The sequence below is a fragment of the Notamacropus eugenii genome, chromosome 4 (genome assembly GCF_028372415.1).
Source record: "Notamacropus eugenii isolate mMacEug1 chromosome 4, mMacEug1.pri_v2, whole genome shotgun sequence".
NCBI classification, from domain to species: Eukaryota; Metazoa; Chordata; class Mammalia; order Diprotodontia; family Macropodidae; genus Notamacropus; species Notamacropus eugenii.
Window position 1 is genome coordinate 458,019,376 of NC_092875.1, and position 27,240 is coordinate 458,046,615.

Below are 27,240 nucleotides of genomic sequence, written 5' to 3' on the forward strand. Positions count from 1 at the left end.
TCCCAAATTTGCTCATCCCGTGTTTCCTTTGTGTCTTAATTCTGCTTTGCTCAAAGAACACAGCAGCTTTTCTTATGTGGGCACGCCATGCTGAGCAGTCCTTTGCCAGTATATCCCATGTTGTGCAGTCAAATCCAAAGTTCTTGAAAAAGACCTTGAGAGTGTCCATGTGTCATTTCTTCTGGCCACCCTGTGATTGCCTGCCCCATGCGAGTTCTCCATAAAATAGTTTTTTTTGGCAAGTGTACATTTTGCATTTGAACAACGTGGCCAGTCCATCAGAGTTGCACTGTCTGAAGCATAGTTTGAATGCTTGTCAGTTCAGCTTGAGCAAGGATTTCAGTGTCTGGCACTTTATTCTGCCAGGTGATCCTCAGAATCTTCCTACAACAGTTCAAATGGGAGCGATTCACTTTGCTGGCATGGCATTGGTAGACAGTCCATGTTTCACAAGCATATAACAAGGAGGTCAGCACAACAGCTCCGTAGACCTTCAGTTTGGTAGTCAGTCTAATACCTCTTCTCTCCCAAACTTTTCTTCAGAGCCTCCCAAGCACTGAGTTAGCTCTGGCAATGAAGGCATTAACCTCATTGTCTATGTATACATTCCTGGAAAGTACACTACCAAGATAAGTGAACTTATCCACAGCATTCAAATCTCCATTTGTTATAACTAATGATTCCACATATGGATGTGGTGGTTGCTGATAGACAGCTGTGTTTTCTTAGTGTTAATTATTAGGCCAAAATTAGCACAAACAGCAAAGAATTGCTCCATACTTTGTTGCATCTCAGCTTCAGAGGCTGCACTGAGTGCACAATCACCTGCAAACAGAAAATCATTCACCAACACTCCCTCCACTTTGGTCTTGACTTGTAGCCTTTGCAAATTTAAGAACTTGCCATCAGTACAGTAGTTGACCTTGATGCTGTGTTCATCCTCATTGAAAGCATTTGTCAACATGGTTGTAAACATCATGCTAAAAAGCAAGTGAGCAAGCACATTCCATTGCTGACTGGGAAGGCACAAGAGCTTTGATAATTGTCCAGAACCTGGGCAAACATGCCATTATGAAATTGACGTGCAATATTGATGAACTTCTCTGAGCAATCTAAATCTGACATAATTTTTCTCACGGCTCACAGTGTCAAAGGCCTTGGTCAGATCTACAAACTTTGTGTAAAGACCTCTTTTCTGCTCCTGGCATTTCTCCTGGAGTTGTTGGGCAGCAAACTCCATATCGACTGTTCCTCCGCCCTTTCTGAAGCCATGCTGGCTCTCAGGTATATGCCCATCTTCCAGGTGAAGGATCAGCCTATTAAGGAGGACTCTAGCAAGAACTGTGCCAGCAATGATTAAGAGAGAGATCCCCCTGTAATTGTCACAAGACAATCTATTTCCTTTACCCTTGTAGAGACAACAGGGGCATCCTTGAACTTCTGGGGGATAGCCTCCTCTTGCCATATAATCTGGGAAATTTCAGTCAGCTTTTGTATGACCAGTGGTCCTCCTACCTTGTAAATCTCAGCTGGAATAGAATCAGCACTAGGTGCTTTGCCACATGAAAGGAGCCTAATGGCCCTGAAAAACCTCTTCTTCAGTTGGAAGTTTCACTAAGGAGGGATTGACTTTAACCTGAGGTAAATGGTCAATGGTCTCAGTAGTGACTGATGATGGTCTGTTGAGAACACTATGGAAGTGTTCAGCCCATCTCTCTAGGATCATGTCCTTATCAATAATCAATGTGGCTCCATCAGCACTGAGTAGTTGTGATGTGCCATAGGTTTTTGGTCCATAAATAGCTTTCAGGGAATCATAAAAGCACTTGTATTGTTACTACTAGCATAAAATTGAATTTCATCTGCCTTCTTACTGAGCTAGGAATCTTGCATCTCTCTAAGCTTTGCTTTTGATGGAATTAAATGCTGCCTTCTTAGAGGTGGATGAACTATCTTGCTGGTTAATCCTGTGAAGTTCTCATTTTTCATTTACAGCTTCTGAATTTCCCCATCATTTCCATCAAACCAGTCTTGGCTTCTGCAGTGCTGTACACCAAATCTCTGAGAGCTGCCCACTCCTTTCCTGCTCCACTATTGCCAACTGTGAGTTGGCTCACAAGTCAGCAACAAACTGTTCACGCTCAGAGAAGAGCTCTAATTTGTTGACATTAATTCTTCTGGCAGTCATTTTGCCTTGGGGGGGGCGGTGCTTTTGATGAATGTGAATATTTAGCTTGGAAAGCATGAGTCTATGATCAGCCCAGCACTCTGCAGCACACATTGCCTTAGTCACTCTTACATCTTGTCTGTCTCTTCTCCCTACAATCACATAATCACATGTGATAGATTATGTGATTATGTGATCAAAATAGTAGGTAGTAGACAAAGGTGGTTGTTGGATTATTTGATTTTGTTTGTTTGGTTGTTTGCATTTGTACTCATTTCTTTATTCATTTATCTGTTTATTCATGCATCTAATCATTTATTAATTCATTTTCTTCTTTGTTTGTTTATTCATTGCTTGAGTTAAAGAAAGCAGTATATTTAGTATATTTAGAATATAGGTATATACTGTCAGAGTAAGGGAAAATTTTCTTAAAATTTTAGTGGATCTAGGATATCATCAGTATGAGGATTCTTTTAAGTGATTCCTTAAGTGACTCCTGCATGGGTTCTCAACAGGTTCAACTTTTGTCCCCATTTTCCCCTAAACTCTTTATAGAGAATAAAAGGTAAAATGATACAATCCAATGGCTTAGGAATGTGGAAGACTTTGCGTCAATTTACTTGAGTTATTCTATCTTTGTAACCTTGAGCAAATCATTTGTATCCTTTCAGTATCTCCCCACAAAGACTTTGGTGGATTTTAGTTTGGTGGATAGGGACTTAGAGAAAAGGGTTTGGAAAGGAAATGAATAAGATAATTCACTTTTCATGCCTTGAACTTCTCAATTAATTGTAAACCTATAAAAAAAGTGATCTGTTGCAAAAAAAAAAATGATCTATCATAACCTGTTTTCATCTCATACTTTTATCAAGGATACCCTTGATATATGTGTACTATTATCATAAATATTTTATATAGATTAAAACAGACATATAGGTTAATAGTTACTGATATCATCTCAGTCACTTTTTAAACTTTTTTCTTTGCAAAAGTGCTACCTATGATCTCTTTCATTCATTTGGTATTTCTTTTGAAATATCTTTTAAAAAAATCAATCTCTGAGGGCCGTTAAAATAGCATTGCCTCTAGCATGGTTTTCTTCTGTGTATATTTAATCAATCTAACTGTTTTTCTAAAGTTCATTTATTTAAGTTTCATTGTACTTCATCATATATACTGAGAAGGAAGAATAAAAAGGTCTGTAGGTCTATTTAAATCACTAGAGATGTTGACAAATTTGCTTTATATGATATCTGTTGCCCTCCTTCCAGTTTCACCTACCAACACTTTTTTTTTTTTTATGACCTGGCTTAAATAGATCATATGCTGACCATTTTCCCTACCCACCTGGCCACCAATTTCTTATCATTATGGTACTGTACACATTATTCCTTATCCATGACCTCTTTACAAGATTTCACTGTTAAAATCACTCTTTCTGTGTGATGCTGTGTTTTCTAAGGCTTCCATAACATGATTCCTTGATTTTCATTCTGCATTTCCATATCTGTTAAATCTCTTTTCTTAGCTCATTTTCTTCTTTTCCCCCTACTAACCTTGGGTATGTCTCCAGACACCATCCAGAGTCCTTTCCTCTTCCTTTCTCTCTCTCTATTCTTTCCATTAGTGAAAACATGAGTTTCAATTAATTATATTCATTATATGTTATTAACTGTAATTATTCAACTAGTTATAATTAATCATCCAAAGGACTCCCACATTTGCATAACTAGCCTTGACCTCTTTTCATGATTCTGAAGTCAATTTCCAATTGTGGGCTCCATACATCCCCACAGATACACTACAGGAATCTTAAATTCAACATTCGTAATACTGAGCTAACTACATTTTTTCAAAATCCATATTTCTTCCAAAGGTCATCATTTCTGTTTATGGAGTCATCATTGTTGTAATCATCCATGTTTGTGGCACAAGTCATTTAAAAATTTTTCTTTTCCCTTTCTTTAATCAGTTGCCAACTCCTATAGGGCCTATCTTTTCCACATTTCATATCTGCCCCTTTCTTTTCACTCTCTTTAACTTCCAACTTAGTTCAGGCTTCAATCATTTCTCCCAGTGGCAGATCGGCACTATAGTTTTTTAAGTTATCTCATCCTTTCTTACCTCTTCCCATTTGTCCATTTCACCAACACCCTCCACTCTGTCTCAAAATCTCCAGTAATTCTAGACTGATTCTATCTGTTGTCATTGCTATTCAGTAATTTCCGTTGTGTCAGACTCTTTGTGACCCTATTTGGGGATTTATTAGCAAAGATCCTAAAGTATTTTTGCCATTTCCTTCTCCAGTTCATTTTAGAGATAAGGAAACTGAGGCAAACAGGATTAAGTGACTCTTCCACGGCCACACACCTTGTAATGTCTGAGGCCATATTTGAACTCAGGAAGAACCAAATTCTTGATGTCAGGCCTACCACTCTCTCCATTGAGTCAACTAGATTCTAAGTCAAAGCAAAACAAAATACATGTTCGTAGCAATAAATTTAAGGCCCTCAATGACATGACTCCCCTCTTTATCATTTCAGTCTTTTCACTTAAGTGCTCCTCCATTCTCTGTCAAATCAATCAATTTGTCTTGGTAACCTCTTCACCGTATATGACATTATGTATCTCTGTATCTTTGCACAAATGGTCCTCCATGTTCAGAAAGCACTCCTTTCTGACCTCAGCAACTTAAAAGTTTGTAGTTGCCTACAAAACATAGGTCATGTGTTACTCTTGGCATTACCTTATATCTTTATTATCACTATCTCTCTGATTAAAGTGAATTGTATGACTTAACTTCCCTGTTCCCCAGGGAACTCTCTAACATTGTAGAGTAGGTGCTGATAATAATTGATAGAGGAAGTTTTCTCATTAGTAGTTCAAGATAGCAAAGAAATAATAAGTCTGGAGTGAAAAACCAAGAGAAACAAACAAACAAAAAACCCTTCATATTTATTTGAGTATTGTAATCCCCTTAGGGTCTAGAATTTCATTTTTTACTTTATTTTTATTGTCTAACATAGGAAGAAGAGTCATTTTGCACACAAAAATCACTTAATGCATGTTTGCTGATTTAAATAACCTTGGATCTTGCTTCTTCATAATATTTTACAAAAACTATATTTGGAACTATTGTTTTGCTGCACTGCCTGGTCCCTTATTTTAGCAAAGAGATCAAGTGTGTTTTGCTGACTGAAGTAATTTTAGGTCACTTTTGATCTTTCATTGAAGAAGTATTTGCTGTTTGACATCATTTCTCTAAGAAAAGGTAATAAAGTCAATGCCTTCAGTTTCTTCATTTCAGTACTTAAAATAATGGCCGATTTTATTCTATCTGGTTAGAGTTGATACAAAAGTGGTGCACTTTTCTTATCTTTAGAAATTTTCTTATAATTTGTTATTCATTTTGACCTTTGTCCTAGCCAGTCAAGGATGTCATAAACTGAAATGGCTCTTACTAAAAAAAAAAAATATGCTTTTTCCTGCTTATGAAAGTCATTTTTTTATTTGTGTTATGCTTACTGAAATGGGGGACGGAGCCAAGATGGCGGAGTAGAAAGACACACATACGCTAGCTCCAAACCCACAGCCCATAAAATATCTGTAAAAAAGAACTCCCAACAAATTCTGGAGCAGCAGAAGCCATAGAACAACAGAGCGGATGAGATTTCTGTTCCAGAGAGCCTGAAAACCTCTCAGAAAAGGTCCTTTGCACTGCGGACCCAGAGCCCAAAGTTGCCTTGGCTGCATGGTGCCCAGAGGAGCAGATCCGAGCAGGCTTCAGGGATGGAATCTCCAGCAGCCACACAGGTCCCCCCACCCACAGGTGACAAGGGTCGGTGAGAGGGTCTCTTTCGGGTCAAGAGGGGAGTGGGGTGCCCCCATAACTCAGGCCCCCTCAGGAGGCAGCAGCAGGAGCAGACCAGGGCTCCCCAAGCAGGCAGGAGCCTGGATCCATTGTTGAAGGTCTCTGCATAAACCCCCTGAGGGAAGTGAGCCTGAGAGGTGGCCCTGCCCCCACCTGAGCACCTGAACTTAATCTCACACTGAATAGCAGCCCTGCCCCTGCCCAAAGCCCTAAGGCTGGAAGCAGCATTTGAATCTCAGACCCCAAGGGCTGGCTGGGAGGATCTGGAGGCAAAGTGGATGTGAAGAGAATATTCAGAAGTCAAGTCACTGGCTGGGAAAATGCCCAGAAAAGGGAAAAAGAAATAAGACTATAGAAGGTTACTTTCTTGGTGAACAGGCATTTCCTTCCTTCCTTTCTGATGAGGAAGAACAATGCTTACCATCAGGGAAAGACACAGAAGTCAAGGTTTCTGTATCCCAGCCCACTCAATGAGTTCAGGCCATGGAAGAGCTCAAAAAAGATTTTGAAAATCAAGTGAGAGAGGTGGAGGAAAAACTGGGAAGAGCAATGAGAGACATGTGTTATGCTTACCACGGCTATTTGATATAAATATTTACTAAATTTCTAAATCAAATTAAATTAATTTTATTAATTAATTAATTTAATTAAAATTAAATTAAAATGTGATATAAATCAAAAATCATTTGACTGTCTTTCAAAGAAATATTCATAATATTCAGGACTCATCTGAGTGGTCTACTAGATTTTTATATCTATTTATTTTTTTTACCTCTGAACCATATTTTACAACCATTGTTTTGCAATTTCCTCTCATGCACATCTCCTCACTGAAGTCAACAGGTATCCAGTTATGTATTTATACATTTGTTTTGTTAGGAGGATCTTTTCAAAATTTTTGTGGAAAATTTCTGCTTCCCCATTGTTAGTAAATGTCAGCATGGCACTTGCAATATTCTTTATGGTTATTATATGTTTAGCTTTCTTGGGAATATTGCAATAGGAGCAGACCAAGTGTTCAATACAATGATCATTCTAATCACATGATAAAAACAATGTAACTAATTCATTCATATTGTGGAGAAATGGTGAGTTGACTTTTTTCCAGTTAGCTACAACTTCTTTCTTTCTTCAGATTTTATTTGGAACCTAAACATGACTATAAACATGGGTCAGTAATCTAATGTTTCATAGTGTCATAACATTTAGAATTGTCAGACATGGCAAGGATAATCTTTCAAGCTGATTTTATGTTTATATATATATATATATGTATATGTATGTATGTATATATGTATATGTATGTATGTATGTATGTATATATATACATATACATGTATATATATATACATATATATATATATATTCTAATACAAAAAACTGGTTTCCAGAGAGATGAAATTTTGACTTAGGTCACAAAGATAATAAATATGGAAACCAAGATTCAAATCCAGGACTCAACCCTTAATTCAGTTGTTGTCTGTCTGTTTTACACTTTGCCTGCTTGACAGATGATTTTAATTCAGTTAAATTCAATTCAACAAGTATTTAGAAATTATCTACTGTTTGAAGCACACTCACTCTCTTGGGTGCTAAGGATAAAAAGTGCATGACTGAAAGTTTTCTTGACTTATAATTCACTGGAAAGAAAAAAAAATATGCACAGAGAAAAAATACAAGGTAATCTAAGGAAAGAAAACTCTATTCACTGTACCTAGTGATAAGAATGAGTTTTCAGTAGAGGAGGAATCTGTGTAAAGTCTTTTAAAAAATGATTTTACTTTTCAACTTTTATTTTTAATTCATTGAATAAAAAACATTTCCATAGCATAGTAGAACTTAAAAAGATAATTGTCCACAAAACTACAAATCTGTTTTGTGCAACTTGCCATTTAAATATGTCACAAAGTAATTCTTTTTCTTTGTCTCTTCCCCCACCTAGAGATATTTACCATTACACATAATTACATATGTGTATAAATATGTATATATGTATATTATACAAATGTAAAATCATTCCATACATACTTCTATTTATCAATTCTTTCTCTGGATGAAGTACAGTCTTGAAGGATCCTTATAGTTCTAAGAAAGTGAAGTAAAGACGCAGCGCATTCCAGACATTTGATGAATGAAAGCATTCAACTGGGAGATGAAATGCAAAGTTCTTAGAGCAACAAGCAGGCTACTTTGTCAGGAAAGGAGATTATGAGAAAGAAAATAATATGGAATAAATCTGAAGAAATAGATTTGAACCACATTGCTGAATGCTTGGACAGCTACCAGTATTATTCCTTTAAAGCTTAGAGTGAGCTTGCTCAGGGAGCTTCAGTTCTTAATATAAAGACCTCTATTTAACATTTAAACACCCTTACAGCCTGGTCTCATCCTTCCCAGTCTTTGTATATTTTACTTTCCTTCACACACTCTCTGATTCAACTACATTGGCACACTTACCCTTCCTCAAACATGGCACTCCATCTTGCATGTCCTTGCCTTTGCCTTGGATGCCTAGACTCCTCCTTCCCCTCATCTCAGCCTTTTAATTACAGTAGTTTCCTTGAAACTCAGCTCAGATCCCTCCTTCAGAACTCATTCTCTCAATTGTTAGAGCCATCATCGTTCATGTTAACACCCTGTATTCTGTATATAGCTCATCTGTACTTAGTTAATTACATGTCTTTTCTCTCATAATCTATGCTTTTGGGGGTAGAAGGTGTCTTGCTTCCCTTTTCCCCATCCATGTATTTTTAATATTTAGAACAAAGCTTGGTACATAGTAAGTACTTATTGAATGCTTGCTGACTGATTCACTGACTAAAATATGATCACACACACACATCATGAGGGTCCAAACAGCTAAATTAAGTCCATAGGCAGAATGTGTGCTTCTTAGTGTTCTCTTTTATCACCCTTCTTCTTACTGGCACTGGATGAAATTAGGGCCTCTCTTACAGTTTTATAGACCTCGTATGTTGATTCTCATCATCCAAAAAAATTGTACATTTCCAGGAAGCCAACCTTCTGATGATAAGGGTCTCTGTACTTAGCAAGACTGGTTGAAGAATGGCAGACAATAAATCGGAAAAGTTATCAACTCATTGGTGCTATGCTGACGTAGGTTTCTAGGATGTAGGATCACCTCCAGGGAATCTGCCACAAGGCCCTTGAAGAAGACTTTACTGTAGGCCACAGCTAATACCAGTATCTACAGCAGAGAACTGATAATAGGATCATGATCGTTTTCATCTCTTCTTATAATTATAGTTGAATTTTCATAAACTCTGCTAAGATTGGTTTTAGTCAACACATTTCACAGTATCAATTTTTATTTTCCTGTAAACAAAGGAATCTCTAATCATTGGTTCTTTATAACTTTGTAGATGATTTCCCACAATGATTTTCAATTTTTTTCCTTGCTTGGTAAATGGGAATTCCATAATTTTTGTCAACTAAGCCATATCTACATGACAGTGAAGAAATGATGAAAAAAAAAAATCTTATCAAGGAATAATCAGTGCCTTGAATTATAGGTGGCATTATCAGGTATCTAAGCTGAAGTAAGAATGTGAATTTCAATATTTTAATTAAAGTCTTTTAGGAATTTTCTATGCCAAATCTTTGTTATCAAAATGCACAATAGTAGACTGGTGAAATAGAGTTGGAGCTATTAGACATGGGTTCAAATTCTTCATCTTGCACTTATCACCCATGTGACATTGGGCACATCATTTAATCTAAGTGGGTTTCAGTTTCCTAATCTGTAAAATGAGGTGATTAGACTAGATGAGCTTTAAGGCTCTCTTCTGACTGTTAATGTATCATTCTATGGTTTCCATAGTGAAAAATGATACTTCATCCTCAAATCTATGTAAGTGGATCAAGAGCAGTTTATAATCTTGTTGCATGAGGCACATTCCAGACTTATTGCAGGGTGAAAATAGCCCTATTACCCACTTCTTGACTGCCTTCTGAACACTATCATAGATCCTCTTAGGATTCTCCACTATGCTGAACTGCCTGAAATTCTAAATTTGGCCTCAGAGCCTGAATTAGCATTTTAAGTAATTGTACTTAGCATGAACAAATAACATGAATTGGGTGTTATTTTGGCAGGATTGAAATTTCTCCAGTTGTTCATTAATCAACTTATCAAGTTGGAGCTGGGATAGAGAATATACTAATTAAAAGTCAAGAAATAAAGCTTAATTGTTTAATGTCAAAGGCTTAGGGACAAAATTCAGGTAATTACAAAGAAGACTATTAAAGTGTGGCTTGAAAATGTAAGCACTTACACTTGGTTAAGCTAAGCCACTCTCTGATCACTTTGAAAGAGCTCTTTTGACATGAAGTCTGATTTAATTTCAGTAAGGGAGATAAGTTTGTGTAAGGCTCATTTTTATTGGGAATCTGTAAATTAAAGTTTATGAAATTGAGTAAAAACTACAAATACTGAGGAAAATTATTGGTATACAGAAAAAGAGAAGGAAGCAAAACTATGTCAAAAAGAATTTTATATTATGTGTTTTGAGAACATAATTTATCTTAAATTTATACCATGGTTGTTTGTTGCTACATCGGTAATAAATGTTATGCTAAAAATACCTCTTATAATTTCAAATGAAAGGGAAGAAATATATATTGGGGAATACATTCCAGATTAAGGGAATGTGATATGTAATACTGTATTTTATGATTTTCTGTTGACTTGTTTCTTTATTTTCGTTGTTATTTGCCAAGTCGTAGAATACAGCCTTCAAGAGAGCAAGGTTAGTTTCTTCTCTAATCTTTATATCCTTTACCACCACCAGTAGTATCTGTGTGGCAGGGCCTTAGGAAATATTGCTCCTACTAAGCCATCACTGCCTTCTCTGTGCAATTCTTCCCCGTGGTCTTTCACACATCCTCTTTGGATAGAGGACCATCTCAATATGCTCTCTCACTGATCATCTGTAGATTTGTGGAAGAATGCATACCAGTTTCATTTTATTGTTATTTTTTGTGCTAAGCAATTGCATCAAATGTCTTTATTTTGAATTGCCTGTCACATAGTAGACCTTGTTGCTGTTTTGATTTATTGATTGAATGTCTATGAAAGTGAACACACTTCTAGAGTTTTAGGAGACAGGGACCCACATAGTAACTTGAACTTTGGGACGTCATTCCTAGGAGTACTCAAACTGGGAGTTGGGATTACTGCTAAGAGCTCCCATTCGGGGCCAGTGCTGCACTTGCAATTAGAAGAATATAGGTTTAAATCCTGTCTCATACTCTTACTACTGATGTGACTATTAGCAAAATATTTAAACCCTTCATAATCTAGCTTTAGCCTATGTTTCCAAGCTTATTCTTTTTCCTAGTCTCTGCATTCCAGACAAATTGCCCTACCCTATTGCCTAAATTTAGCAATTCATTGTTCACCTTCTTCATTTACTGTATTCTGGCTCCCAGTGCCTATGTAATAACAGCTTGGAACATGCTTAGATTTTTACTTTTGTAGTGGGTTACATAGAACATATTCATAGAGCATTTGGATGCTTTGTATTGATTAGGTGGCAATTTGGTGTGTATGGATAGGGGAGAGACAGGTTATTTCCATCTCTGTTTGACCAGAGTATTTCAATAGGAAATTATTGAATTCCCAAATTGACTGCCTATGTGGGAGTCACAGTAATCCACTATTTTATTTTTCTCTTTTTGACTTTGAAGCATCTATATGTCTGATCATAACCTGTAGAGCTGGATGCAGGAAGAAGAAATTATTGTATCCCACCCAATCTCCCTTTCACTCTAAATATATGTTTCATCTTTCTCTGTTTTTTTTTTTCTCCCCTATTCTTAGGGAAATGAAGTCTTGTGGTAAATCAGTCCCAAGTGACTGTAAAATATGAACTATCTGAATATACTGGGAGATCTGAATAATAGCAAGTACCATGTCCCTGAATTATCAGTAGGATATCCTCCAGCAGAGGAATCTTCTGTACGGAAAAAGCTAGCTTCTAAACAGAAGATCAACATTGGGTGATGATTCATTGGCATATAGTGAATTTGTGATGTGTTCGATGTATTGCAAAACTACTTTATATTCTGATAAATCTTGAAATATTACTTACCCCACTAATTATAACTATGCATATAGACAAAGTAACTGAATTCTAGTGTAAGTAACATATTTCATGCACTGTGACTTTTCAATTGTCCAATTTTTTTCTTTCTGTGTAGAAGTAGGTTTCCTGTGCCATAGCTGATTCATATTGTACATTGCGTTTTTCTTCCTCTACCCCATTTAAATTAAGAAGCAGAATGCTTGCTGTAGTTATCATCCTTCCATTAACACATGGATGGTGCTTTGCTATTCATCTGATTATTATGAAAATAAGGACACTAACTCCCTTTGCTGTAGAGGTAGGACCCCATGCCCTACATAGCACTGAATAAAAAAAAAAAAAAAAAGGCCAAGTACAGAAAAAGGAGATGCAAATACTCCAAGCATCTATAAAATCTTAAGTAGTTACATAAATTCCTATTTGTTGGCACTCCACTGTGAGTCTGTCTAATTGTTACTGTTTTCTCCCTCTTCAAATTATCTGAAATGTACTTGTTTAAATGTATCCCTCGACAGAATGTAAGCTCTTTGCAGGCAACTAATATTTCATCTTTCTCTTTCTATATCCAGGACATGGCATTGTATAGCACACAGTTAAGTGCTTAATAAGGGTTTCTTGAATTAAAGAGTCACTTCAACTCAACCTGAGCTTATATAATTCAGATTTGTATTTTGTCAGGAAGAATCAACCCCAATAATGTTCTCTAAAACAAAATGGTACCATTTTAACCAAATTAAAATAATCTTCTACTTATCTATTATCTACGTTGCTGAACAATATGGAAAACAATATTCAGTTGTATCAAGAAGTGGGTCGTCCCAGGGGTCTTGCTGTCATATTAATGATAAATTCTAATTTTCTGATCTTACATACCAGCTAATAAAGGAATTTTTGCCCCTTTGGGTTTAAATGCATACAATTAAAAAAAAAACACTAGTTTGGAATTGTGTGAATTTTAGCATAGATAAATTAAAAAAAAATACTTCTGTGAGTGAGTTAAGACAGTTTGAGCAATTACTTCCAAGCATGTCAGAAGTAATTAAAGGAGATGTTTTAAGTTTTTAATGTACTTCCCACTTGTGAGTTTGGGTATATACTCCCAATGAATGAGTTCCACTGCTTTGTTTTCTTTTCGTGAATGCACACACACACACACACACACACACACACACACACACACCTTTACTAATATTGAATTTGAAAATTCAAAGTCCAGTTATAAGTTTCTTTTATTCTGATTACATTATCATACTCATGAAAATCTACTTTCCTGTCATGCTACAATCCAATATTACAATGTAGACGTTGATGAGATACAAACTTAGGATGCTCCTATTTCAAAATTTAATCTTAAACTTATTGACTAAAACAATACTCCCAGAGAAATATCATCTATGTGTCAAAACTAATACATAATTTGAGACATGTATGTTCTGGCTTTCACTGATTAAAGTAAAATTCAAAAAATTTAAACAAGTTTAAATTGAAGTTAATTTTAGTACATATCTTTTGGAGCATCTGTTGGATGTGTTCCATAGGCTAATAGATTCCATTAGCATTAGTTGATAGATTTGTTCAATATTCGATGAAGATGAAAAACAAAAGAAAACACAACTTTTCAACCGGTCAATATAATGCATTTTGTTTTGTTGTTGTATTTGTCCATCGTGGTCAAAGAAGACCACGACATCAGAGACATGATGACATGACTTGCACTTGACTTTGTTTTGAGTGAAGGAGAGCAGTGCAGGTCACCAGCCTCACTTCTCCTCCAGAGCCATCTGAATCCAGTGACCGACCAGATATTCATCAGGATGACTGGAGATGACTCAGGATGCACTGGGAGACCTTGGGCCCTTCAGGGCTGGTACTCACTTAGGGTGAGGTTAACACCCATTCATTGAATAGGCTTGTTAAAAAATAACCAGGGGATGGCCCTTTTAATGAGGCCAAGAAAAATGACTATCAGGCTGGGAGGGCAACAGCAAGAGTAACTATTTGTTGTCGTAAACAAAGATTTAAGTGCCAGCTAAAAACCCATCACTTTATTAGATCCTGGGGATACTAATACAAAAGTGAGATAGGCCATGTCCTCGAGGTGATCAAATTCTACTAAGGAAATAAATTGTATTTAATCAATCAGTCAATCAACCAATTCATTATTATGATCAGAGAGAAGCAATGCTGGATCTATATAGCATATATACACAGTGATTGGAAAAGGGGCTAACAACTGAGGCAGTAATAGCACTATTTTTAAAAGCAACTGCTGCTGCTGCTACATCTACTTCTTTTTACAACTTCTACCACCACCACCACCACCACCACCACCACCACCACCACCACCACCACCACCACCACCACCACTACTACTACTACTACTACTACTACTACTACTACTACTACTACTACTACTACTACTACTTCTCCCACCTCCACCACCATCATTAAATGACATATTTATATTTTCAGGTTTTAAGAACATCTACCTTATTTTATTTTTTTTATCACATCAAAGCTGCAAAGTACATACTATTGTTACTATAACTCCCTTTTTTAACAGCCAAAGAAATTAAGTCTTAGAAAAGTTAAAATATTTGTTCTGGTTCACACTGCTATGTGTATTTAACCCTGTAAACAATAAAGAGAATCAATTAGTTCTAATACTTTATAATACCCAATATGCAGTTAATGCTTAAATAGGCTACATTTTGGAGTTTCTATTTTAAGTGTGACTTTATCTCATGTGTTACATTTATATCTCTTACAGCATACCCCTGCCTTCAAAAAGCTTATGGTCTAAGAGAAGGTCTATATCTTTTAGGTTTAGCAACATTAGGTGTTTTTGACAAGCTCATATTGCAAGTCACAGAGCTCCATTTGAATCCAAACTTCAAGATGCCAAAGTCACAATTCATATTACTATACCACTGTTCTAATAGGTTCAGCTCATGAAACAGAAAAGAGAATTAAGACCCAGGAGATTAAACTGGTCTTTCAAAGATCTCATAGTGATTCAGTGCCCAAGGATGGTTAACTTGTGCCTTATCACTCTCTCTAGGATCCAGGCCTCCACAACATTTACAGGTGGATTCATGCTATTTCATCTCTGCTGTAACCATCACTTCCTCAACACTGATCTGGACTCCATCCCTGGGACTTTTGTCTTTTATAAGATAGATTTTGATTTACTTCTCTTGAGCAGGCCTCCCTGTCACTTCTAGCTTGTTCCATTTCATTCCAGCCACCATTTATAGTTTCCCCAGTCAGAATGTAAGCACCTTCAGAGAAGAGACTGTCTTGCTCACTTGTATTTGTATCCTAAGAACTTACTATATAGTGCCTAGCATATAGTAAATAGCTATCAAATGATTGCTCAATTGCTTGTACTATCTGTCTATATGCCTATCTATCTGTCATCATCATCGTCATCAAATATCTATTAGCTGCTAAGTGGTACGGTATGATAGAGCATAGGACCAGGAGTGGATTAAAATCTGACTATATTTACAGACTTTTGTCTCTGCCTCCATGGCCTTCTTTTCTGACTGGAGAAAATGTTATTTTTCTCACTGGAACAAATATTTGAGGAATTGCCCAATTGTGCCATGTTCATTTCTAAAACAGCTCAAGGTTAGGAATATTTAGACATCTCTGATTTAGCTCAGCGGTTCTCAAAGGTTTTGGTCTCAGAACCCTTTCATTCTCTGAAAAATTTCTCACTCCCAAAGAACTTTTATTTATTTGTGTTATGCTACTGATATTAAGAATATGAGAAATTAAAATGGATACATTTAAAATATTTTTAAAATGACAATATAGTCCTATTACATGTTAACAAAAACAACCTATTTTGTGAAGCATGTCAGGATTTTCCAAAGAAACTTAATGACAAGAGTGTCATCCATTTATATATTTTTGTAAATCTTTAATGACTGGCTTAATGGAAGGCAGTTGGATTCTTAAATCTACTTCTGCATTCAATCTGTTGTGATATGTTATTTTGGTTGAAATAAATTAAGAAAATCTGGATTCACATATATGTAGTTATAAAAGGAGGGATATTTTAATAGGTAAAAAATTGTCATTATTGCTGTTGTCTTTTTTATTTGTGTGTAAATTGTGTGTGTGTGTGTGTGTGTGTGTGTGTGAGAGAGAGAGAGAGAGAGAGAGAGAGAGAGAGAGAGAGAGAGAGAGAGAGAGAGAGAGAGAGAGAGAAATATGATTCCATTTCAGACTTTCTTGGCAAAGATGCTAGAGTGGTTTGTCATTTCTTCCTCCAGTTCATTTTATAGATGAAGAAACTGAGGTAAATTGGGTTAAGTAACTTGCCTAGGGTCACACAGCTAGTAAGTGCTCGAGGTCACATTTGAATTCAAGAAGAGGAGTCTTCCTGACTCCAGGACCACACTCTATCTAATGCACCTAATACTGTCTGCTCTTAAATTACTATTAAACTACTGCTGATTTCTAGGACACCTAAAAGGCCGCAGTAATGCATAGGGGCACACAGCTCACACTTTGAGAATTGTGTTACTTCTTTTTCCACATCTAGCTATCTCCGTCTGCCTTTTTTTTTTTTTGATCGCTATTCTTTAAAAACCAAATCTTTCTTAAAAGCATCAGCTCCAGTTTACCTTAAATCCAAATAACTGCAAAATTAATTTAATTCAAAGATGAAGTTAGCAAAAGAAGGTCCTTTAGCATTTCTTCTACTGGTTAAACCTCTAGCAAGCTTCAGCAAGCATACGATGAAATGAATGATCCAATGTCTTTCTTCAGTTTGGGACGTGGCACTACTACTGTCAAAGATATCCATACAACATTCAGAATTACTGCCAAAAGCTGCCAAACGTATGGAAAGCTCTGGCAGTGCAAAAAAGCATTTTGCATATTTGCACTAGGACCATTGCAGTAACAGCTGCTGAGACAGATTTCTAAGACTTTGTCACCACCCAGTCCCCATGTATTTATATTTCTGGCACTTCTTTCAAGAATAGAAAATACCAGCTGTTACTGCTGCTCCAGAAGGCCTTATACAGAATTGTGCCCTCCCCTAAAATAAATAGTTAAGAAATAATGGTGACCCAAAACCATGATTCAAAGTAGGTGCCGGGAAGGCAGGAATAGCTTTCATTTAAAACTCCCACCAGCACAACATGTATAGTTCTCTTTTTCTCCAAAACATGGAACTCCTTTTCTCTAAAAATGTAAACAAATCTTCCTTCTTTAGTTCCTTTTTTTTGTCCTTGTCTGAGTATGCGATTCCAAGTTTTCATTGTCACAGTTCCCAAAGAGTTCTGGGAGGGCACCGTATTTCCTTTCATAAAGCTAACTGTCAAGTGGAAATTCCAGAAAACAATTTGTATTTTGTCTGTTTTCAGGTAGGTAAAATTGGCAGGCTGTCAAATGTGGCCTCACAAAGATAAATTTTCTCTTTAGTTGGATCTCCCATGGAAAACTGTAGTGCCATTTTGATATTCCCAGCACCCCCAGTGGCCATGAATATCCTGGTGCAATTCTGAATCCCAAAATACCACAGACTCTCCCTAGGGAAGACAGAACCAAAACATTAGTTGAGACACCAGAAAGCCAAATCCATCACAGCAACAAAAATCTATACAAAATAAGATTGCAGAGAGCAACACCAATCCCAAGCCTCATCCCTGCTGGGTTTCCCACAAACCAGGTCCCTTAAATCACAAACAAGCTTCCCTTAAACAAAATGCCCTTCTCACACTCAAAAACATCTGTGGGTTTGTCTGCATTCTTCAGTTCTGACTCCTCTCTCACTAATTTCCTCTCAGCTCTGTTTTAGTTCTGCCCTTTCTTCTTCCACATTCAGCAAACTCCTCTCATCACAGTCTTCATGTGACTCAGATTTCCACATGACCCAGACAAGTCACATAGGCCTATTAATGAATGGGAAAATTTTTCCATTTAAATCACCATTACATCACATACCAAAATCATTCCTATTTATTACATAGGTTGGTGGGGCAACTGGAATGAGCAGAACTGTAACAGGGAAAACAAAAAAAAAAAATAAGCATTTAAAACAATATCTTAGGCAACTGACGTCAACAGACATTGTTAGCAATATAACAGGCACCCACAAAATAAGCATATAAAACAATATATTAGGGTTGGTCTTGAGCACAAATACTCCATCATTCCCACCTCCAATGAACGTTGAGTGGAATCTTGGGCTGAGGGACAAAGGTCTCCTCTTCCTACGGAGATTGAATATAGAGCTATCCTTTCCTCAAGAGGTCCCAATCGAGGGATCTGTTCTGTAGCTGGCATCAAGAGCTTGGTTGATGCCAGGTCTAGGAGTGACATATCACAGTCATGGACAAGAGGTGACATCCAGCTTAAGCATCTGCATGTAGAGAGTATTAAACCTGCAGAAAACAAATCCAACAAACAAGGTGAACAGACAAAAAGTCAAAAAGAAACAAGGAGACAATAACCAGAAGCAGGGTAGATATAGGGTCACCTATGATTCTGGAGCCCATGAACCTACCCACAGCCTGATTCACTGTTGTTCACTGTTTCCTCACTTGAAGTTTTGAGGTCATCATTCTGCTTAAAAGCATGCTTTCCTTAATCTGAGCTGGGGCTTGACCAGCCTCCCATTCTCCCTTGCAGATGCAATGAACTTGGATATAATGTTTCAGGAGCATCTGCAGGGGCCGTTCTTATTTCCCTGCTCAGTCTAAAATCAAGCCTCTTTGTTCAATATATTTTGTGTAGTTAGTTCATCAGAATGCCATCCATTCTTCCAAAATCTACCCCTTTTCTCAACAGAGCAGTAAATAATTCTTTTCTTGTCAATCTATTCTGATTTTGAATCTGCTCGCTATTTACTCTTCTCTCAAAGAAATTTACCTTTTTCACAGATTCTCACCATCCAAGGCATCAACAATTCTCGGATCCTTTTTGTGAATCAGTTCAAACTATCTGTAACTTCTTGCTGAGTAAAATCTTCAATTACCTTCCCAAACACTGTGGGGCCCCCTTAATTCTCCTGTTGTGTTTCTGCCTGAGAAGTTACCCATGCAGCCTTTCTCATTACTTTTTTGATTCTTTTTGAACCAAACTATCAACAGCTTTTCCTACCACCTGAGACCCTCTAGCTTGCTCTGTTAATGGAGAGTTTGAATGTTGCTGCATAAAAAGCTTCTTATGCAAACCAGCCAACTCCCTTTCTACCTAAGCTTTCTCTTAGAGCAGATTTTACACATAAGGCTACAACTTGTTACCAAGGCCCAGCCTCTCCTACATACCCTTGCAAGCTCTTTCCCTGGTTCTGTTGATATTCCCTGAAAACATCTAAGTCTCTGGGTTCTCCCTTCTGTAGCCTTGGTTCCAAGTTTTCACAAAGCTCTGTGCCTTTAGCCCATTCTCTTGCTAGGGAAGAATAAGGCAAATTCTCCCACCCTGGGACATTCATTTCTTCCTTTTTCTCCTCTGCCTTTCTGTATCCAAATAGAGGTCTGATTTCATAATCCTATCTTCATCACCATTTGTAGTGCCAGTGTGATATTCACAGTACCCTGGTGGCCATGAATATCTCAGTGCAATTCTGAGTAGCGAAATACCACAGACTCTCCCCATGGAAAACAGAACAAAAACATTTATTCATTCACCAGAAAGTCAAATCCATCATAGCAACAAAAGTCTGTACACAAAAACAATACAGAGAACAACACCATCCCCAAGCCTTACCCCTGCTAGGTTTCTCAAAATCCAGGTCCCTTAAACAAATCGCAAACAAGCTTCTCTCTATCAAAATGCCCCTCTCACACTCACAGGCAGCTGCCTGCATCCTTCAGTTCTGACTGCTGTTTTTCTCTCTTTCTGATTTCTTCCCAGCTGTGCTATAGTTCAGCTTCAGAATCTGTTTTACCCTTCCTCTTCCATCCATTAAGAAAACTTCTCCCACCACAGGTTCCATGGGACTCAGACTTCTATGTGACTCAGGCAGGTCACATGGGCCTATTAATGAACAGAAAATATTTTTCCATTTAAATTACCATTACATAAACATGAAGAAAAAATTTAAATTTTTAAGGAGACGTGTTTGGTGGATGGCATTATAGATGGTGTCTCCCCCTGCTGGAATGCAGGTGCCTTCTTGAGGATAAAGATAGTGAGATCCAGGGAAGCAAAAGAGGAAAACAGGCACTTAAATGTGCTTACTATATGACAGGGTATTTTGCTAAGTTATTTTACACTCCTACCCTAGAAGGAGGCAAAGTAGATTCCAAGGGGCAGAAGGAAACCTTACAAAACCCAGCCAACCTGCTTTTCTTTTGTCTGGGCCACCACTTTCGCAGCAGGGGTGTTTTGTCATCCCTTGAGCCTTGGCAGAGAGGTTTAAGGCTGGTCAGCATGGGTATTCTGGTGAGAAGACCCTTGAAAAGGAGCCCATACACTTCTTGCATTAGCACAGAAATGATACATGCCCTATGTTACAAAGGTCACAGTCAGTGGCTCCTCCTTCACTCAAAGCATAGAGTGGGGAGATGATCATGGAAAGTGAAAGGTGAAGAGCTGGTTCATACTTCTCAATGGCTGGATCAACTTTCCTTGCTGGTGCAGCTCGATAACACTGAGAGATAGTGTCATCAGAAGAATTTACAGTAGACAACAGCTTTTCACCTAAAGCTGGTGGGCAATTCCAGCTGATGTTTCTCCTGATTTCAAGTGCCCTGTACACATTTGCACAAATTTGACAATGTGGCATTTCTTGATCACACAGGACCTGCTTCTGTTGTGTACAGGAATTATAAAATAAAGCTGAATGTCCACTATGCAAAAAGTCATTTCAGTCTATCTTACATTCAGTGAGGGCACAAAATGACTTTGAAGAATATTTCATAAGACCTCATTTAGGAACATGACTAAGAAATATGCTTAAGGCACTTTGACTAGTCCCAGTGGATGAAGATTTTGATACTGGACAACTAACTGGAGAAAAGAGAAAAGTGCTTACATTTATTTCCAAAGACATCCTTCCCTTTGAAGGACTGAAATAGCACCCTATATTTAAGTAATGTTTGAAGGATTATCTACGCCAGCAAAAGATAGTGGGATAATAGAATTCATCATATCTTGGGACAAGAAGGAAGATCCTTCAAGATCTTTCAAGAATCAAATACTATTAATTTCAGAAGAACAGTATGTTTCAGTATTCCTGTTAGACATATTCAAAATCATCATCACTATAGGGATATTTTAGCTATGATGTAGAAATCCTGCCTGCCTTCATAGTTTATTTCCATGGTTAATGGAGTGGCAGCTTTTCAATGGTTAGAATAATGGTAAGACACAGATCTTTAGTCAATATTATTCAGCATATTATCTTCAATAATGTTACTTGCTGTGATGAAGAGAATCAAGCTTTTGTTGATTACTTGAAAGCTTTTTTACTTGAACTATTTTTTACATAAATTTATCAGTTTTGCTCAGTTTCCTTTTAAGGTGAACATGTTTGCTTAACATGCTAATTTTGACTAAGACAAATAATCATCAATTAGATGCTAATGTATTGACTGCTAGTCAAGTTCCATAGGATTATGAAACTCCAGAGTCATTGTCTTCCCATTTAAACAGATCTGATAGCTCTGATGAAGAAGTTGTAATAAGTAGACCCTAGATTCCAATGGGAGTAGACACCAATCAGAACTAAAACAATAATGCTGACTCTTCATCAAATAATTATGGCATTGTTGGATGTGTTAAAACAACTGAGAGAATCCCAGAACTTTTGGGATTATCCTCTGACTCAGAAGATTCAGTCTGAGAAATATTAATCTGTGAGGAAGCCAGATGCCAGATACTGTGATAGTAATTTTAATAGATGTGCCTCTCCACTTTCATTTGTTTCAGAAGATGGGCAAATAAAAATCATTGTAATCCTAATACCTCACCATCTGGCAGGATACTTAAAATAAAAAAAAGAAACAATCAGTTTCATCATCTCTCTGGGACTTAAGTTCATTAGTGATAGTAGAAAAAGTGTATGTATGTGTGTGCACACGTGTGTGTGTGTGTGTTCATCCCTCGTTGCTGAGGAAGACCGTGCCATCAGAGAAATAATGACATGACTTGCACTTGACTTTGTTTTGAGTGAGTGAGGGCTGGGCAGGTCAACAGCCTCACTTCTCCTCATGAGCCATGTGACTCCAGTGACCAGACATTCATCATGATGATTGGAGATGACCTAGGATGAAGCAACTGGGGTTAAGTGACTGCCCAAGGTCACACAGCTAGTGAGTGTTAAGTGTCTGAGGTGAGATTTGAACTCAGGTCCTCCTGACTCCTGCACTGGTGCTCTATCCACTGCACCTCCTAGCTGCCCCTAGTAGAAAAAGTATGTTCTCCATATAGGCTTAGATTGCTCAAATGGAGGAACAATCAAGAAGTTCAGATTCATATTCCTACAGCAGACATGGACACGACTGAAAGAGCCATAGAAAATATCACGGAAGGTGATAGACAAAAAAAGTAATCAGGAAGCACAGATAGTAGCCAATTTAAAGACAGGAAAGGACAAGAAAACAGCAAGAACTAGAGATAATTTGGAAAATGCTTAACAGTATCTTTAAGAAGTGAAAGCACTGTTCCAAGAGAGAGAAACATGTCAAGATTCTGGAGCATCATAAAAGAAGATCAAGAAGCTGGAATAAGGAATTGTATTAAGAAATAATTATACAAGGGAGCCAAGATGGCAGAGTAGAAAGATACATATACTCTAGCTTTTTCCCCACAACCCATAAAATACCTGTAAAGAAAGACTCTCAACCAATTCTAGAGCAGCAAAAGCCACTGAATGACACAGAGAAGGAGATTTCCAGCCCAGGGTGTCCTGGAAGGCCAACAGGAAAGGTCCGTCACCCTGGGCACAAAGCAGAGCACAGCCCAGCCTTGGCCATGCAGCACTGGGAAGAACAGGACATGACCAGGCCTCCAGGGCTGAACCCCCAGCAGCAGTGGAGGTTCTCATATCCCTCAACCCACAGGCGCCAAAGGCAGTTTCAAAAGTCTGTGAGAGTGCTTTTTCACCTCAGTGAAAAGGAAGCAGGGTTCTCCTCTGGTGCTGGTCCCAGGCTGCAGCAGCAGTAGCAGCAGCAGCAGCAGCAGTGGGCACCTGCCCCTGCAAGCAGCAGCCAGCTTCCATTGTTGGAGCCCTCAGCTGAAAGGCCCAGGGGGAATTGAGCCACTGATCTAAACCTCAGTGATAAATGGCTGCCTTGCCCCCACCTAAATCCCCTGGGGGAATTGAACAGCTGATCTAAGTCTCAGCCATGAGCCAGGTCACAGAGAAAATTCCTCTCCGTTGATTGTGCAACCTTGGAGGAACTAAAAACTTACAGGTCCCCAGAGGGTACCCTGCCCTTGACAAAGAACCCCAAAGTCAAGTACCTGTTAAGGAAAATTCCCAAAAAAGAGAAAAAAAACAAGACTATAGAAGGTTACTTTCTTATTGAACAGGTATTTTCTCCCATCCCTTCTGATGAGGAAGAACAATGCTTACCATCAGTGGAAGACATAAAAGTCAAGGTCTCTGCTTCCCAAATATCCAAAATACACATGCAATAGGCTCAGGCCATGGAAGAGTTCAAAAAAGGATTTTGAAAATCAAGCAAGAGAGGTGGAGGAAAAATTGGGAAGAGAAATGAGAGTGATGCCAGAAAATCGTGAAAAGTGAGTCAACAGCTTGTCAAGACCCAAAAAAATTGCTGAAGAAAATGATACCTTTAAAAATAGACTAACTCAATTGGCAAAAGAGGTCCAAAAAGCCAATGAGGAAAAGAATGCTTTACAAAGCAGAATTAATCAAATAGAAAAAGAAGTTCAAAAGCTCACTAAAGAAAATAGTTGTTTAAAAATTAGAATGGAACTGCTGGAAGCTACTGACTTTATGTGAAAGCAAGAAATTACAAAACAACGCTAAAAGAATGAAAAAATGGAAGACAATATAAAATATCTCATTGGAAAAACAACTGACCTGGAAAATAGATCCAGGAGAGACAATTTAAAAATTATGGGACTGCCTGAAAGCCATGATCAAAAAAGATCCTAGACATCATTTTTCATGAAATTATCAAGGAAAACTGCCCTGATATTCTTGAACCACAGGGCAAAATAAATATTGAAAGAATCCCCTGATCATCTCCTGAAAGAGATGCAAAAAGGGAAACTCCTAGGAATATTGTAGCCAAATTTCAGAGTTCTGCTGTCAAGGAGAAAATCTTGCAAGCAGCTAGAAATAAAGATTTCAAGTATTGTGGAAATACAATGAGGATAACACAAGATCTAGCAGCTTCTACATTAAGGAATTGAAAGGCTTTGAATGTGATATTGTAGAAGTCAAAGGAATTAGGGTTAAAACCAAGAATCAACTACCCAGCAAAACTGAGTAGAATACTTCATAGGGAAAAATGGTCATTCATTGAAATAGAGGATTTTCAAGCATACTTGATGAAAAGACCAGAGCTGAATGGAAGATTTGACTTTCAAGCACAAGAATCAAGAGCAGCATGAAAAGGTAAAGAGGAAAGAGAAATCACAAGGGACCCACTAACGTTGGGCTGCTTACATTCCTACATGGAAAGATAACATTTCTAACTCTTGAAACTTTTCTCAGTATTTGGGTAGTTGAAGGGATTTTACACACACCCACAACACTCACACGCACACATATACAGAGAGAGAGAGAGACGGAGAGAGAGACAGAGAGACAGAGACAGAGAGAGAGAGAATGAGAGAGACAGAGAGCATATGATCTCACATAAAAAAAGGCAAGAAAAAGCTTTTCCAATGGAGAGGAAAAGCAAGGAGACGAGAGGGATAAAGGGAAGCTTACTCTCATCACATTTGGCTCAAGGAAAGATTAACATGCACACTCAATTTCACATGAAAACCTATCTTATACTACAGGAAAGTAGGGGAGAAGGAGATAAGCAAGGTGGAAGAGATGATGGAAGTGAGAGCAAATAGTAGAAGGGAGAAATTAGAAGTAAACACTTGTGGGGAGGAACAAGGTCAAAAGAAAGAATAGAAGAAATGGGGGCAAGGTAGGATGGAGGGAAATATAGTTAGTCTTACACCTCATGACTGTCAAGGAAGTCATTTGAAAAACTACACATATGTAACTTATATTGAATTGCTTGCCTTCTCAGTAGGGATGGGTAAGAAGGGAAGAAGGAAGAGAAGTTGGAACTCAAAGTTTTAGGAACAAATGCTGAGAATTGTTTTTGTGTACAACTGGGAAATAATAAATACTGGTAATGGGGTATAGAAATTTATCTTGCCCTACAAGATAAGCGAGAGAGAAGATGGGGACAAGGGAAGGGAGGAGTGTTAGAAGGGAGGGTAGATTGGTGGAATTGGTAATCAGAATGCAAGGCATTCTGGGGTGGGGGAAGGGGAGAAATGGGAAGAAAATCTGGAACTCAGAATTTTGTGGAAATGAATGTCGAAAACTTTAAATAAGAAAAAGAAATAATTATAGAAGAAGATATCAATGTGAGTATACTAACTATATTAAAGCTAAGAATGGCTATGACTCATCATGTACAAACTCTATCCATAGTTCACTATTTTAGACAATCTACTAGTCTGGAACTTAGAATTCTGATTTTATTTTAATGGACAAAGACTAGGAAGGAAAGTAGTCACAATGAAAGCAGGCATTACTGTAATGAAAAGTAGAGTCAAGGACTCGATCCAGTAAGGAAACAAGGGATATATATGTAGTATTTGACCAAGTGAAATGTGAAAAGTCTGAAGGGAAACAAAAATGCAAAATTCAACACTTGGAAGGTACCCATTAAAAGACTGGCCAATCTTATGGAGAGTGACACCTTTTCAGACAGATCCAGCAAGAACAGATACAAGCCTGAGTGCAGAGATAGTTTATAAAGTCAAAACTACTAAAACAACTATATATCATAACAAGCAAAAACAACACAGAAGAGAAATCATGAAACTAATTCTTCTCAATGTTCTTCAGTTGTACTTGCAATTGAGATTGATGATAACAAGGAACCAGAAGGAAAGAGAATACTAAATATGATAGACATGACACCTTGGTAACTCAGTATAGTTTAAAAAAAAAAAAGCATCTTCCTTTCCTGTGTTGGGACATATTAAGAGGAAAGATTTGCTCTAGATGACAGAATCACTCTCCTGGACAAGGAACGTGCAATCACTATGTGTTTTTCTCCTCTTCTTACTAGAATGCCATAAAATTCCAATACCTCATGAACTTAAGTGCTCAACTCTGTGGTTCTCAATTTTTGAGCCTTGAGAAAATGTCTCTTCTTTGATGCTATATATGATTTCCAAAGAAAAGGGTTTTTTTTTGTTGTTTTTTTTTTAAGGGACATAAACCTTTTTTATCTTTTACAATCTTTCTCACTTTTAGTCAAACAGCTTTTAAAAGTTCTGAGGTAACTGAATAACTCTGAACTGAAAAAGAGGTCTTTTATACTTACATTGGCATGAATATATATTGAAAACCACATCTGCCTTAATGAACTCAAATCCCACTTTGACACGTACTGGCTGGGTGATTAAGGGTAAAACCTTGACTTCTCTGTGTCTTAGGAAATTAATTAAGATTTTAAGTTACGGATGAAATCTACACTGACAGAAAGAACTTCTGAAGTCTGTACGAAGAAAAAAAAACAAATGATGAAATTATATGTAATAACTTGATTTATTCATATTTTGTTACTAGGAGCTTGTAAATTTCAATAAGACTGCTCCCTCCACCTTTTTTCTTATTTTCAATTCTTGAGCTTCTCACTTCCTTCCTCATTCCAAATGGAGATGTAAATGCACTAAACCATTTTAGGAGTGCTATAATCAGAGGACTACTAGTATGCTAATAAGGGAAAAGTTTGTTACCATAAGGTTACATGCTTGATGTTACAAGTCCAGGAGCTTCAAAATTATTTCATAAAATTAAAATAAACATTTAAGTACTTATTTAAATTAAGCTACTGACTTTTAGACTTGCCCATCAATAATTATATACTGTCTTGATAGCATGCATTTCATTAAATGGGAAATTTTAG

General features: G+C 37.4%; 1 pseudogene; it reads left to right on the top strand.

Moving 5' to 3' along the window:
• The first annotated feature begins 20,542 nt into the window (after nt 1-20,542).
• Nucleotides 20,543-26,407, top strand: LOC140502707 (E3 ubiquitin-protein ligase Topors-like; annotated as a pseudogene).
• The last annotated feature ends 833 nt before the right edge of the window (nt 26,408-27,240 follow it).